The sequence below is a fragment of the Alligator sinensis genome, unplaced genomic scaffold (genome assembly GCF_000455745.1).
Source record: "Alligator sinensis unplaced genomic scaffold, ASM45574v1 scaffold29_2, whole genome shotgun sequence".
Classification (NCBI taxonomy): Eukaryota; Metazoa; Chordata; order Crocodylia; family Alligatoridae; genus Alligator; species Alligator sinensis.
Genome location: NW_005842194.1, coordinates 1,808,043 through 1,816,584, shown reverse-complemented (window position 1 = coordinate 1,816,584; position 8,542 = coordinate 1,808,043). Strand labels below are relative to the sequence as shown.

Sequence of the window (8,542 nt, the reverse complement as noted above, 5' to 3'; positions counted from 1 at the left end):
CAGGGCGCTCGGAGGCGCGGGGAGCGCGTCCCGCCGGGCAGCCGGCGCCGCCCGCGCCCCCCCACCCTCCCTGCAGCTCTGCCAGCAGCTCCAGCAAGCTGTTCCCCAACCCCTCTTAAAAACCTACTAAATCTCCGCGGTGGGTGACAGGGCCCTTCTGTTTTCTATGGGAATTTTCCCAAGAGGCGGAGATTATAGAATATTTACCAGACACAGAAAACCTAATGGTTTTATTGCTTCCCATCCTCCCCCTCTTTTTTTTCTTTCTCCTTCCAACTCCCTCCCTTTCAAGCCCAGCCAGCCTCCCAAGGCGGCAGGCACATCAGCCAGGGAAGGTGAGCGATGGCTGCAAAAAGTCTCACCAGATGCCCTTTCCCCAGTGCGTGCTGGTCAAGTGTTGCTGGCCGGGGCCTGAGGCAATGCCTTTCCGTGGGTCCCACTCTGCCAGCCCCAGCCCCCACTTCCTCCTGGTGGCACAACAGCGCTAAGCTCTTTAATTTAATTTTTTTTTCTCTTTAACAAAAGCAATTACAGAAAAGTGCAAATCTAACGTGTGACATTTCCCACTTGGCGGTGGCAGGCAGGCTGTGCTTAAATGGGGGCCTTTCTGCGGAACAACAAGAGCCAAAAGGCCTTATGTCATGGAGTAATGTAAGACACAATCTCGCCTGAAAATGCACAATGAATCGGGAAGGATTTATGTAATTAATTGACCAGTCTTAACCTGTTATCGTGATGTAAGGAATTTGGAACTCATTAATTTGGGCCCTGACAGATTTCATATTAGAGCTGGCAAATATGGATTGAGCCTCTTATTCTTGTAGCAGCTGGAATTTCCATGACAGTGAGGATTAGTGAAGAAGACCTATTGCTGGAGTCAAACTGCCTCTTTTGTAATCAGCAGCCCTGCTCTGCTTTAAAGGGATAATGGGAAAGAAAAAAAAAAAGAGAGAGTGAGCCTGTGCATGTAGGGAAGGGGGGGGAGGATATTATCCTGGTGATGTAGGTAGGAAGGGTGGTTTTGCTTGCTCCGCTAATATTTAGATGGAGCCCAGGCATTCAGCATCTGAAGGAAAACATTGGTTGCAATTAGGTGAGTGCAGTTATCTTGAGGTAAAGAGGGTAGGGAGAGGGCCATAGTCCCAACCCGGGGCTTCATGGCCTTGTCAAAGTTTGAGGCTTAAAAAGTGAGGGGGCCTCTGTGGATCATATTGTGTATGAGCACAGGGAACCTAAGAGTCAGAGGTTACTAAAGGATATTCTAGTTTTATGAGGACAAAAGGGAGTTGGGATAATGTTTTAATTGTAAGAGACCGTACTGGGGTAACTCATAATTGTGTAATGGAGCCTGGCCTTCTCTGGAGCATACTTACTATCTCTTAGACAGGTTTCCTTGGTGGGTTACATGCCATCCTGTACAAAGATAATGAATCCTTTGAGATCATCTGTAATTTAATCTGTGTCCCGGTCACGCTGTGTACATTACTTATGAACCCTCCTCTCAGGAGAGAGGGAAGGCATGTAAACTAGGCTCAAGTCCTGCCTTGTCTATGGATTTCCCCAGTAACCTTGGCTAGTCACAATCATTCCATGCCTCAGTTTCCCAGTTGGAAAACAGAAGACTATATTACTCTCTCTTCTCTACTTAGAGACTATTTCTTACTATATATATGTGTACTCTCCATGGTCATTTTTGGGCACTACCATTATAATAATAAGATATCCTGACTGTCAAGAAATGGCCTTAGACCATTTTTCTTTCCTCATCAATTTGTAAATTACTGCGCTGAACATGGATAAAGTCTTCAGAAGCGCCATTAAATGTTTTAATGAGACCCCCATCAACTTAAAACTCACATTTCTGCCTGTAAAGTTATGTACTGCTGTAACATGTATAATCTACTGAATGAGGTTAGAGGAGAAAAAAAGATTGCTTCCTTTTCTTCCTTTTTGGTTTTTCAAGTTTTCGTGTCTTGCACGCTTGATGCGTTTAGTACCTTGTAATCCGTCCTTGATAGAGTCCATTTGTGAGCTTCCCTTTGTGTTTGTGTAGGTCTTCCACACAATAACAAAGGAGGAAAAATATTTTAAATGGGCAAATACGACTGTATAAGCACAGCATTTGACAAGGGTACTTCAGAGCAGATATGGTACCAAAGTATATTAAACTGTAAGCTCTTTGAGGAGGGCTTGTTGGGATAGTCTTGCACAATGGTGGCCTTTAAGCTGCTGTTATAAATGTCAGATAATCATACAGATAATAGTTTTAACTATTGCTTTGATTAAAAAAGACCAGATTACAAGTTGATCATACCCCTTGAAAGAATATCTTTTTCTCATTGCTTCCTGATGAGTTAATCTTAACATACGCTATAGAGATCATATTTCCCCAAAGGTAGAGAGTCATTTATCTTTCACAATTTTGCATGGACCTGTCCCAACAATCGCCTCACAGATTCTGTATTTGCTTTGCTTAGTGATCAAGAGCAGCAAACCACTAAGGTTATACTGTAACTAAACATTTTCCCCAAATGTTCCTCTTGTTAAATGTTGATCAAGCATAACTAAATTCCTTGTTAAATTAAATGTGCTGACATATGTTCAAGCTTAACATTGTTTAAAAAACACCAAAACCAAGCATTTTTAAGGTTTTGTTTATTTGTAGGTACTGTGTTTATAACTGTTTTCACCCTCTTTGATTTCTTTCCTGTGAACATATTCAAAATAATTCACATTATTTTCCTAACACTATCCATTACTTTGGATGGTCACTAAATGGAACTTAGTGGTTATAAACAGTAGCAAAAGGACAGGGTTTTTATAAGTGATAGTTAAGCCCCCCCCAAAAATCACCTGGCATAAAAACTTTAAGGTCAAGTTCTTATTTTGTTTTAAGATTGTTAACATACAAAGGATGGCAAAAAGAGTGTGTAAGTTAATTAAGTCTTTTGAACTTAACTTCCAAACAAATTCATCTTTGCTTCAGATATATTATAGCCAGAGAATACAAATGTATATATGCCCACAGTTATAATTTGTGCGCAAGGGGTAATACAAATAAGAGTATAGAACTGGTTAGGGAATACAGGATGAAATCCTGGGCTAATTCAAGTCAGAGACAAAACTTTTATTGGTTTTAATTGGACTGGGATTTTGTTTACATTATGGATTGTCACCGTTTTGTTAGAGTCATCTTGTACATCATTTGCATGGGAGTTGAAAAGGTCTGTTTCCTCAGGGTAAAACTCGCTTTCTTGTTTGAACAAAGAGGTGGCCTGTTTGAATGAAATTAGTTTTTGCCTGTAAATAGACAAAAGTTTGTTTTGAAGTGAGGGACATTTTCAAAGAATGAGCTTCTAATACAAGGAAAATGTATTTTTATTTATGCAGTGGTTATTAGATGAACTTTTGATTAATTATTTATGATTGTAATCCACATTCATCTAAAATCACGCGAAGAGACCAATTGGTTCATAGAGCTTTGATAAGCAAAAATATACTCTGTTGGATGCTGTGGTCAAATGGACCAATCATAGTATCTGACAAAAGTAGGTTGCAATGAAGTGGCATACTTAAAGGTGCTACTTTTTCTTTAGGTCCTCAGTTTTTGAATGTACAATAATGAATAATAATAATAATACATCAACCTATAGACACACTCATTTTCAAGCAGTGTTCAAGGGATATTGTATCAGTTAGGGTCCAGGAAGAATGCTCTACATTCAAAGGCTTGTCTAAGTCTGTCCCAACCATGGAGTTGGTGCAATAAAAGATATCACCCACAAAAATCCTTGCCTGTTATATACTCATTTTCATTTTTTCTCATATTTCTAGATTCAGATTATACATATCTACAGTTTTAAAAGTTTTCTGATTGATTCTGACTACAACACAGACACTCAGAGTGAGACAGTCTGGGCATGTCTCCTGAAGAATACATAGGAAAGCAAATTCAGGCCACAAGAGTTGGGGACAGATGAAAGAGGAGAAGATCCAAAAAGATGCAATGTAAGATGCATATAAAATAAGATGTGTATAAAATAAGACTTCAGAAAAAATGTACTATTGCAGAAGAGATGGTGATGGACAGTATTTTGTGGAGAATGAGGATTTGAAAAGTGAACCCTTCTCCCAGTGGCAGTCATGCATGGAAAAAGGTGTTCACAGGAAAGTAGGGCTGGAAGGGACCTCACAAGGTCATCTAGTCCAGCTCCATTCTCAAGGCAGGATCACCTCTGACTAAACCATCCCAGCCAAGTGTCTGTTCAGTTTGCTTTTGAAAATGTCCAGGGATTGAGATTCCACAATTTTTCTAGGTAGGCTGTTCCAGTGCTTAACTACCCTTATAGTCAGAAAGATCCTTCTAATCTCCAAACAAATTTTTCTCTGCTGCAGCTTGAATCCATTACTCCTAGTCCTGTCCCCTAAAGCCACATTGTAGATATATGATAATTAGATATTTGGAAAGAGAGCCCCAAAACCATAGGTACTGACTCTGTGGGTGCTCCAGCTCCAGCGCCCACCCACCAAAAAAATTAGCAGGTCCTCAGCACCCATGAGCCACACTGGGCAAGCCAGGTTGAAGTAACACGCTGCCTCTTCTGGGTATACACAGGGCTCAGCATGGGAACACATAATAAAGCACCCCCTGGCAAAAATCAGTCAGCTCCTATGTCCAAAACAACTGTAATAGCACTGTACCCCACATATAGCAGTTAGTTGGTTGCACAGTATAAGGCAGGAAAATTAATTATATGGACTGTTTGTGTTAATCTTCCCTGTTATTACCATTACTTGCCAACTTGACTAATGGGTGATGCGAGGTGATGAGTTTTTTCCAAAACTCTGGCCCCCCATTGTGGGTGCTGATTGCTTTGTAAATGTGATAACATGAGTCTCGGGTTTTTATGCCCAGCTTGAAGTCCTTGTTTTTCAGAGAGCATCAAGCACCTGCCCTTGAAGAACTGGGCTTCTTAAGTGCATCTCAACATAGTTATTCAAAAGTGAAGGCACACAGAATCACTAATCATAATTGTAAAAAGAAAAAAAAAAGCTAAAGTATTTTTCAGGCTGTGGCATCCAGAATGGAGATTTTTTTTTTGGGTGGGGGGAAGAGGGCAGCATGCTCATCTGGCTGATTTTAGTGTCAGAGGCAAGAAGAGGGAGGTAATTAGAGTAGCTTGTACATACTGGTTAAATGGGCAGCATTGACAGAATTTTCTTTTAGGGACGCATGTAGCAGTGTTGTAGTCTTGTTAATATCAATTGGTGTTATCATTGGAATTGGTGCCTGAGAAAGCAGGATTGGTGTTGATTAGCAGCTGTAGAAAAGATATTGATTTTAGCCTGATCCTGTAGTCTTTACCCATTTGAATAGTCCTTACTTATGTGGGAAGTCCTATTAAAACTCTCGGGACTACTTGCCTAAGTAAGGATTAGTTGCATAAGTAAGGGTTGCAGACTCAGGTCTTAGATTTGGGTGTAATACACCTGAGCCGCATTGTGCTGTAAATTTGTAGGCAAAATCCTCCTGCATCTGGGAATTCAGTTTCTCGGAAGTTGCACTAATATAGCCATATATTACTATTTTTTCATAAGAAAACCATATCTTGAAAACTACCCAAATTTAACCTTTAGAATTTTAGATCTATAAAAGGTTCTAACATATGCCAACCAATTTAACTAATATATTGAACATTTGCTGAAATCCAGATTTTGACCTCTCACATACTTCTGAAGTAAAAATGTTGTAAATGGCTTATATTTAAAAGCAAAGCAAAATATTGTTGCTTATTTTGTACGTACACATTTTCATGAAATTACCTGGACTAAGAGTACACTGAGAATGAGAAGTTTTTGTCTCCCATTGCTAATACAGTGGCCATTAAATAATTATAAAGAAAAACATATTTTCATGTCCAGTATTTAAGGCCCATTTCTTCAACGTTTACTCATGAACAGTCTATGCTCCTATGACTAAGACACATGAGAAATTTTATTGGATTAGTCCTGATTTTGAATTGTTGCCATAAAGCAAGAAAGGTTTTCGATCATTAGCTAAAAACTATGCTAGGGAGCATAAAGAAAATCTGACAGTCCAGGAACCATAGCTAATTTCTTTGTGCCTAACCACCCAGTGCAACCAGGGGCTGCATCTGATGGCCTCAGATGCTCGGTCTTCTATAGCTGGTTTGTTAAAAGATATCACTCACAACAATCCTTCCTCTTGCATACCTACCCACCTATCTTTTCCATGCTAATCACAGTGGCATCTGAACTATTCTCCACCTTCTCCAAGAGCCAGTTGTGAGAGGTCCCTTCTTTTCCTTCCCCAAACCTATCTAGCATTCTTGTAGACCCTACCTTGCCTTCCAAAGATAGTGAGATTCAATAATTATTCTAATTTTTTTCTGGTAACTATAAACCAGCTACTGAGAAATCTCTGCCCCTGCACTCAAAAGTCTCTTTCTCATCACTGACAGTTCCATTGTTCCTGATGATTGCAATTATTTTGAGTAGGTCCTGGTAACAAAGGAGAATGGTAGTCTCAGGGCTAGCTTTGATATGTGCCATTTAGGATTTAGGTGCTTGGGCCGCAGGGTACTGAGTGTTCCAGCTTTCACCAGTTGTCCTTCAAAGCTGTGCTATTCTGGAGATAGCTGAGATGTAGGAGTGTCTGGGATCTAGGTGTTTTCTGCTTATTTGTGGAACTTCAATCCATGATGTTTCACAACCCCCCACAAAAGATGAATTTCCAGAGCTCTCCTGTTAGGTTGGTAGGTATTAGTAGCATATGGCTGTAAAAACTTGAAGTGGAGGGAGATAAAGGACCTTTACTTGTCTGTGATCATATGCCAAGAGCCAAATCTTTCTCACCCTCCTTTCAAGATGAACACCCTAGGGGTCAAAAGGTAAGAGAGGCCTGAGATGTGCCAAGATTATGTTCAGTGAGAGCTGAAGTTGCTCAGCTGTTCCCAGGAGACCCTGAGCATCTTGCAGGGTCAGTTGCATAAATTGTACGTTCTCCAGGGCAAAGACCTTGCCCTCATCTTTGTCTGTGAAATACACATTTGGTGCTACGTACTGCAAATAATAAATAACAACTTTAGATACTTGCTGGACACGGGATTATGAGCTGATTCTCCCTCCTGATTAATTTCCTGTTCCAAGATGCCAACTGTGCAGTTTTACCAGAATATGTCAGTAGCTGGTATGACTACCTCTGCTACTTCCCTTTACACTATACAGCATTAACTGTTAGGGTACTGTCATCTGCCTTATACAACATACTTTACAGCACAGAGGAAGAATTTTAATAAGACCTCTGAAGGGCTTGCTGCCACTTTTAGTGGAAAGGTTTCCTACAAAGGGAGTGCAGTGAAACTCCCAAGAGACAGAAGGAGAAAACACTCCCACCGAGAAGAGCCTGTGTCATCCCATTTTATTGTCTATATGTCACTACAACATTCATATGATTCTGACAAGCTGCTCTTTTTTGCTGTAGCTAGTGCTGCTTAATGTCATTTTCTTGGTTGAACATCTTTATTTCAGACTTGTTACAAGGTATTAACTAGTTTCTAGGTTTCTACAAGTTAGCTATTTGTTTCTTTGAATAACATTCTCCTTTCCCTTTCATATTAAGGTAAGTCAAACATTCACTAGTTCACATTTGTCTTTGTAGCGTGCCACAGAAGAAAATTCTGAGAGGCTTATCTCCATCCAGGTTAAGAATTTAGGACACACATAAATGAACTGTACAGGCAAATGAGATAGCACTCATTTTCAGTGAGTTACAAACAAATTTAGCCAAACATCTAAGAGAATGATCCTCAACCAGGGTGCCATGGTTGAGGGTGGTGTGGGGTGCTACACAATATTAGCATTGTTAGGTGTGCAAACACAGTTCACAGGATAAACCCAGAAGTTTCAAATATGCATACCATAATGTTACAACCATTCTGACTTCTTGTGAACTTTCTTTGCAATAGAATAATTGCTTTTTATTTTTATGTTGTAAACAATGAGTGACAACTATGACCTAGCATTTTCTGAGGGGTGCTTTGGGTCTAATGACAGGTGAATTGCTTCTGACAAGGGGCGTCTTGAATATATCAAGGGGTGCCTTGAGTCTAAAAAAGTTTGAGAACCAGTGGTCTAAGAAAACTGTACATGTGATGATTCTAAATACAGTTTACTGGAGAAATTTTTTATTGGTAAAGTACCAGCTGGTCAATTTCTTTGAGCAAAATTTCTTTGACTACACTTCAGGAGACAATGGGCAGCTTTGCCAATATTTTCCTTATTTTTGCATGTATGAACTTACCATAATATAGGAATACTGGATCACTTTGAAAACTGGTTATCAAACTGCAAATGCTTACTCCAATGAGTCTTTGAGACCTCTCCTGTAACTACAGGCAACCCTTGCTTAGCGCTCTTCATTGGTTCCAGAAAAAACAAGTGCTGAGCGAAATCGCGCTAAGTGAAACCCATTTGCCCATAGGAATGAATGTAAATATAGGTAACTGATTACCATGGCTCT

General features: G+C 40.0%; 1 long non-coding RNA gene across 1 annotated transcript in view; it reads left to right on the top strand.

Moving 5' to 3' along the window:
- LOC112550749 overlaps positions 1-8,542 on the top strand; it is a 23,684-nt gene that overhangs the window by 629 nt on the left and 14,513 nt on the right. Inside the window, exon 2 of the long non-coding RNA XR_003094722.1 lies at positions 3,835-4,008. This is a non-coding gene — a long non-coding RNA (uncharacterized LOC112550749). The remainder of the gene's footprint in view (positions 1-3,834; positions 4,009-8,542) is intronic.